General features: G+C 32.6%; 1 long non-coding RNA gene across 1 annotated transcript; it reads left to right on the top strand.

The window, feature by feature from the left end:
* Nucleotides 1-275: 275 nt before the first annotated feature.
* On the top strand, nt 276-6,391 carry LOC147655336 (uncharacterized). Its single transcript, XR_015278764.1, has 3 exons — nt 276-691; nt 3,820-4,015; nt 4,757-6,391. It is a non-coding gene; the product is annotated as an uncharacterized LOC147655336 (long non-coding RNA).
* The last annotated feature ends 1,349 nt before the right edge of the window (nt 6,392-7,740 follow it).

Below are 7,740 nucleotides of genomic sequence, written 5' to 3' on the forward strand. Positions count from 1 at the left end.
TTGGTAGTAATGCATGAGAATTTTTCCAAGGTCATTTTTGTTCAAAATACATAGATTCAGTGTGAACAAAATTATCTTGAACTTGAGTGGGAGTGGAGAAAGCAGAAATTTTGCTATTGAAGGCTTATTTCTCTGTTGTTTATATTTTGTTATTTAATAGCAGTAGTCACGGCAAAGGTTGCTGTCATGAGCAAAGTGAATTTGATTCAGCTGCTGCTAATCTTGTGCAAACACAAACCTGCTAATTGAAAAGCTAATTATGATGATGGAGTGATGAGAAGCACATTGGGCAGGATGACATAAAACCCATGAAACATCTATTATAAACCAGCTGGTATCCTTTGAAGCTAGAAGTATTATAGATTGCCTTCTTGTGTTAAAGCAGGGATATTAATGTTATTCCTTGCACAGTTAGCCATTTTTTTAAATCTGGAACTCTTAGTAAACACAGACTTTAAGCTGTCAGAGTAGTCCATAATATTAATATGTACATCAGTTCTATCAGTGTTGACTTTAATGGAAATGTTTAACAAACAAGGAAATGGGAGGCATATGAAGTGCTGATAAACAGTCCATAATAATAATGTATAGGTCAGTTCTATAAGTGTTGACTTCAATGGAAATGTTGAATAAACAGGAAAATGGGAGGCCTATGAGGTGCTGATAAGTATGAAAAATGAGAAGTCATCAAGCAAGAACTCTATTTTTGCTTCAGTCATTGCATTTTTGGCAGGATACTGATTTGTATTTGAACATTATTGAAAAGGAAGGTCAGATGAAAAGGGATTTGAGACCTTTTCTATTCAGATGTTTAAGAAAGTTTTTCCTAGGTTACAGTGAAAGTTTGTACCAAAGAATCATCTAGCTGCAAATTTTCTTACTTGGTGTGGTAATTATTGGAGCAACCTTTTCCCCACAGCATGTCACCAAACTGTCTAACTCCATAGCACTATAAATCAGAGAAAGAGTGGAAATGGAGATCAGGTTATTTTTCTTTAAATATTTTACAGACAATAAAAGAGGCTTAATAATTCAGATCTTATAAATAAACCACTGTAAATATGTATTTCATTATAGTTTAATGGATAAAAAAAGTCTTTTAGCTCCAATATTAGAGTTTAAAAAAATAGTTAAAAAAAAAAGTAAAGCTACAAGAAGTAGCCTTGTCAGAGATTAACTTTTAGATGTAAAATATGAACTAGAGAGAAATACTTCTTGTCCCATCTCTGTTGAATTTTCACATGGAAGTCCTTTGTACTTCCATGTGAAAAAAAAAAAATCTTGTTAAGTCTTTTAATGTCATCAAATAAGTCTTTCTTTTTGAAGGATCAGTAAGGTTACTTACACATACTCTGGCACAAAAAGAAAAATATATGTCTATTGTGGATATTCTCATAAAGCCACAAATATTCTTAGTTTTTAATAAATTCTAAACATTTTTCAATTGAAAAAAAATTGTCTTATGAATTTGACATGAAAATATTTACCAGAACTTATTGTAATGTCATACAAAAAAATTGTGACTAATTAACATCTGGACAGAAATGATAAAATGGAATTAAAACAACTGGGGAAAGATTTTAGACTGAATACCAAAGCACATCTCATTTTCTGATGTTGACACAGATCCCACTTAAATCAGCATAACCTGGTTGTGATTAAGAAGTGACTAGAATCAAACCTGAAATTCAGTTTCTTTATCTTTATACCATTTTCTAATGCTTTATTTGTAATAACATCTATTAGTTTATGAGAACTGTCAATTATGGAGTCAATCTGAGTTCATTGTCAATTTTTTCAATTCCTTCCTTCACCTCTGTGATTTTATATTTAAGATTCAATCTCTGTGTTTCCACTGTGTTCACACAATCACTGTGTGAACAATCCTGTAAAATACTATCCATTACATATATGTTATAGAAAATTGTGTGAATATGCCCTCACTTCTATACATAGATTTTTTGAGAAGGAACTCAAATTCAGATTTAGAGCTTGAATTCTTCCAATCTTCTTGATGTAGTTTTCATTCATTATCCTGGATTGAAGGAGTTAGCTCAGATCAAGTAGGTCAGAATCACTAAGAATTGTGTCCCTCACCCAGCTTCCATAAAGATGGAAGCTTTCCAAGCATGAAGGAAAACTCAAGAGCTGATAGATAATTTCCTACATCTCTTTTGTGCACATACAGAAAATATTTTTAAGAGAATAGAGGTAAAACTGATCAGACCTACAAGCTAACTGCAGTAGCTGAAACCAATTCTCAAGGAAATAGAAAGTTTGATGGACAGATCTTGCTGGGAATAGTTCACTTAGTCCTTTTGAAAGAATCAGTCTCCTTAATTTATGTACCTTTAATTTATTGTATAGCAATTTTAATTACATGTATCCTATTTTGTTTTTCTGACTTCTTCTGTGAATGTGTGACAGAGGTACAGACATAGAAAAAGACCTTGCAAAACAAATCAAATATGAAGTTACTGATAAGAGACCATGACTGTCCCATTTTTTAAGAAAGATTCTTTCTAGCATGTCAAATTTCATGAAATCACATGGGGCATACTCACACGTTTAAAGTTAGACCTCTTCATAAGACTTTTTCCAAGTATATCTGTTGCTCTGTCCTTGGTGCAAGAGCAAGATGCCAGAGTCTAATGAAATTTGATTGAACTTTGATTAAGATAATTGCACAGAGCTTTGAAATGCTAGCCTTGATAGAGCTACTGGATCTATTATCTTCAACAGTGTCTAGACTAGTAAATATTTGTTCAAAGTAACTCCAAATAAAAAAGCAGAAAAGCAAAATTGTAGTCTCATCCTCTGGGGAAAAAAAAAAAAAGTCCAATGAAGCAATCTCTAAATAAAATTATTTTGAAAACATTCATTTGGTAAGAGACAGATCTGCTGAATTCTGTTCAGTGACACCATAAATCAAGAAGATTGGTGAGGAAATGGGATTTATACCTTATATGTAAACTTATTCCACTATTTCTACAGAAATCACTGAATTATTAGTGCTATGCTAGTAATGTCAATTGGGTCATTTCACCAGGCTCCTTGCTATTGTAATATATCTTTAAATAAATAAGTGAATTTCATCACAGGCTTGTGATACCTAGGCAGGTAATAAGGACTGTGTTGCACAGACAAAAATGCATGCCAACCAGCAACAGTATCTTTAGGCAGAACATAAGGAAAAGAGATTTCTAACCAGTGGCATTTTAAAACAGCCATTCAAAATAAAAAGACCAAAAAATAGCCTGACTACTTTTAACATATAGATTAACCAATCTGCACAAAGAAATACTGGATTACCCAATGTCCTCCTCGTTCTACAGTTTTTATGGTTTTGTTCAATATATTCTTAAAAAATCAAAAAAGTCAACATATTCCCAGCAGTTACTGACTAGAATTTGACTGTATCTGTTAGAGGCTGTTACAAAATAGAAGAAAAATATTCTTTAATAGTGGCACCTCTACAAACAGACATTTTTCCTGAAATTGCAAAGACAAAAGCTTCAATGAAATAAAAGGTGACCCATGATACTGTATTACTCAGAACAATTGTCACTCTTCCAGTGCCTTTGTACAAAATATCTAGATTTTTACAGTTACCTGAACCCTCCCTCCCATCTTAAATTAGTATTTAAATTCTGTGTTTAGCAAGTACTAATAACCAATAAAAATACATTACAATATTGTAATTTCCAAGTTAAAGCTGGGTGGTTGATGACACATTAAATTTCCCTTGGAAGTTTTATTTTATAAAATGATTATTTCATGTATGTAGCATTCCCCAACCCTGCTTATGCTTCATTTCAGGGGCTGGAGAATTCCTGCAATGTATTGCTTTAGCAGAGGAGGTCTTTCTGTCTTCTTCAAGTCCAAAGTAGGTCAATAATTGAGTAAGACAGCACTTACACTGGAGGTTTCAAGTTGCCCTACCACTTCTGAGGATGCATTTGCTGTAAGCAATTACAGTCATCACAGATTACAATTTTCACTTTGCTTTTCACAGGTAGGTACAATATTGGTGTTTTGAGAAGGTGGTTTCTGAATATTGAATGAGAAATATTCCCCAAACAGTTTTTCTTTCATGAAGCCAGAATTAATCTGAAAGAAATACATATCACTGTCAATACCCAAGGCTTTGTTTATACAACTTGACAGGAGTATACAATCCTTAAAACAATTTCTACAATGAATGAAGAACAGAAAGCAACATAAAATACAGCTTATGATATGGGTTTTGCTACTGTGAGTGCATGTGTTTCTGTTTCTGTGGCAATGACAGTAGTATTAATGACAAAGCAAAGAAGAAGTGAAAATTCAATTATAAACAAGATTATGAAATATATCTTACTTTTTTTTCCTCTCATTTCTATTTTTCAAAATGAGTACTTTCTAGCTGTCATTATGTTTGCACATTCCTATATGTATCATTTTATAAGCCTTAAAAAGATATAGTAACATCATTATATGTTGGTATATTTGGTACAAGTAACTGAATTTGGGAAAAAAACCCCAACAAGTTATTTTGCAGATAAAGTGGCAATTACAGTGTGTAAGGAATGGGAGATAATCAGTATTCCAGGCAAAGGTTTATTATGTAAGTAGTCTAAAATCGAAATGGTCCCTGTTTCACAAGAAAAAATTTCCTGATGTATTTGTGGTGGGAAAGCTGAGCATGAATCAGCTGAAGTTATGCACGAGTTCCACTCCCCTTATGCTGAAGTTAAATTTTTCTTTTTTTTTGTAGGTTTGAAAGCCCCCTGACACATCATACCTCCCAGGAAAAAAAAAAACCACATAATTGCCAGTTCAGGTGCAACCTATGGAATAGTTCTCTCCTAATCTCAAGGCCCCATCAGGAGTGAAATTTAGAGGAAACAGTCTTGTTGGAACATGTATATTATATTTTTGAATCTGCCTTGCACTTCATGTTTCACCTGGAAAGGACTGTGTGAATTAGTAGAGGGTTTTCTGAAGAATTCAACCTATAACCTGTGTTAAAGAATAAAACTACAATCTGGAGGGCACAAGAGTAAAGGAACCTTTACAGATGGTGCTGTGAAAATGATTTCTATTTTTTTTTTTTAATTTTGTTTAAATATTACAGAATTTTAAAACCTTTTTTTTTTAATCTCCTGGTAATGATTCCTCTCTGTAGATTTTTCTCACTGACACTTTCTATTTTGGTATAATAGATGACTTGCAGTACATCAATCTTTGTACACTAGGAACAAAGTTCAAACTCTCTTGGTTTCCTTAACAACTGCAAGTGGTCTGAACAAGGGGATTTCTAGTCAATTGTTGCAATATGATGTTCCACTGCAAGAAAGTCTGGAAAAGGTGATTTACCAAGTTTAAATTTTTATTCTGTCTGCATTTGCTTTTCTGTGATGTTGTCTCAACCCACAAAGACAAATGAGAGAATTCTTTTGCTGCCTTCTTCCTTTGTCATTGCCAAAAGCTGCCAGGATGAGGTCCCACACCCTGTTTGAGATTCATTAGCCATGTCACCTTTGCTAAGTATGACACCCTCAACTAATTATCCTTTGTTTTGCCCCGACTTCACCCTTCTAAAGTCTTAAACAAGCATCTAGGCCAACATGAATACATCTTGTCACTAAAAATGCAGAGTTAGCAGCTGCTGCCTGTTGATATTAACAGGTTGTTGCCCTCAGATCTGCAACAAGTGGTGTCCTTTTTCCCTTCTTTTCTTTCTTATCTTTCAATAATGGTTAATATCCTCTCAGACAATTTATTCAGTCATGTTTTTGATGAACACAAGAATGTGAGAAGGATGGGAGGATTTTCATTTACCACTCTGTGTTTGCAGTAGAATTAAAGATAGCTCTTCTTCCAAATTCAAATTCACTTATATGTATATAAATAACTGCTTTCCACTATTATCTTCTACTTGTGTACCATCAAGCACATGTCATTTGTCCTACCAGAATTTCTAATTATTATTGGAAATACATGAATCACTCATTACTGACTGATTCACATTACTTGTATTTGTCCAGTTTTAACTATACATATTTCTTTTTGTTAAATCTCTGCAAAAATAATATGAAGGAATGCCTCAACAGAAATATTTCTGATTAACAAAACCTAGCTACAGGACAGACAAATAGTAGAGGTTAATTGGGTTTTTATTCTTTGAATTGATTGAAAAGGTAGTTTTTTCTGATTCAGTCTGGGTGGTGAGAGCATATTTGTTGTAGAGGAAGCTTCTATGTTTTCTTGTGAATTAATATTATACTTGATAGTAGAACACGGCTAGACTTTCTAAGCTTGACATGTGATGTCTTTGTTAAAAGATATTTTAAAATAACAGGTGTAATGAAAGTCTAATATAATAAAGAAGTCTACAGAGACAAGCAAATTCACAGTACGGATGATGAATGAAAAAAAAATTAGCAGAAACTGAGACGTAGCCAAGAAAATGCAATGACAAAAATGGAAAAATTTTCTTTGAAAATTCTCTTGAAGTGTATTCGTGTTTATCATCCTATGTCTCAATGAACAGAAGCATTTCCTATCTCAGACTTCATTCCTATAGTAGAAAATTTTACTTTTATATTTTTAGTCCTGAAAAAAAATAACTAAAACTGTTAATCCCCTCTAGAGAAAGTAGTTTAATTTCTAGAATTTCAGTGACAGAAATATAAGCAGCTTAAATCTGTCTCAGACACAAAGTCAATAAAAGCCCAAATGAAATGTGATGCAATCATGGATAGCTGTTGGGTTGATTTATAAAATATACAACATTAACAGTTGTTACATTATCCACATAAATATTTTTGGGAACAATCACCTTGCAGTATTAAAATTATCAGTGTCTAAACAATCCTTGAAATACTAGTTAGCATCTTTAAAATTTGTGTGTAAAGATAATGCATCATTCAAACTGTAAAAACCCATAATTTTACATTGGGGTCAATCTAAAAGTCTATAAGTAAATGAATACATTACAGTTAAAATTCAAGGACTGTAAAATGATATAAATCAAGTACAAGGAAGGTTGCAAATTTTCAAATGTCTCATATGGTATGCAACATTTTCGGCTATTACTGGCATTTTAAAATGATTATATTAGTTGAATTTGTAATGGGAAGTACTATTGGATCAGATGTTACTAATTAGGAAGAAGTCAAGATGAATCAGCCTGAAAACAAGCTTTAAGATCAGATGGTAATTAGCATACAGCTGTGATTATTATGATAAAGGATGACAGATTCTGCTCTCTCATGCTATGCAAATCTAGAATCATTGCATTTTTGGTAATGCAGACCTTTATTTTCTCATCAGAATGGCAGAAAGGAGGAAACTGTCAAAGAAAAATTAACTGAAAGAAGGAAATAAATATGCCTCAAAGTGGGAATAGACAATACTAGAAAATACAGTAAAATAGCAACTGAGCAAGGAAATAGGTAAAATGCTTCTTCAGATTCAATATCCAGAAAATAAAATAGATAATAGGGACCGGCAAAATGAAAAGGTACAAATTAATAATCAGGTGTTTTAAAATGTTCACCAGAACAAAGTTATTTAAGGTGGAAACACTTAAAATCTTTCAAATATTAAATAAAAAAAATATAGATAATACATTTTGAAAATCATAGAAACTATTATACTATTGAAACAGTGTTTCAAATGATGATGAAGTGCCTGAGAGCATGTCCTAAAAAGTGCTGTTCATTTCTTCTTAAAGGGATGCCACAGAAATAAAGA

This window comes from Cyanistes caeruleus, chromosome 1 (assembly GCF_971803275.1).
Source record: "Cyanistes caeruleus chromosome 1, bCyaCae1.hap1.1, whole genome shotgun sequence".
Classification (NCBI taxonomy): Eukaryota; Metazoa; Chordata; class Aves; order Passeriformes; family Paridae; genus Cyanistes; species Cyanistes caeruleus.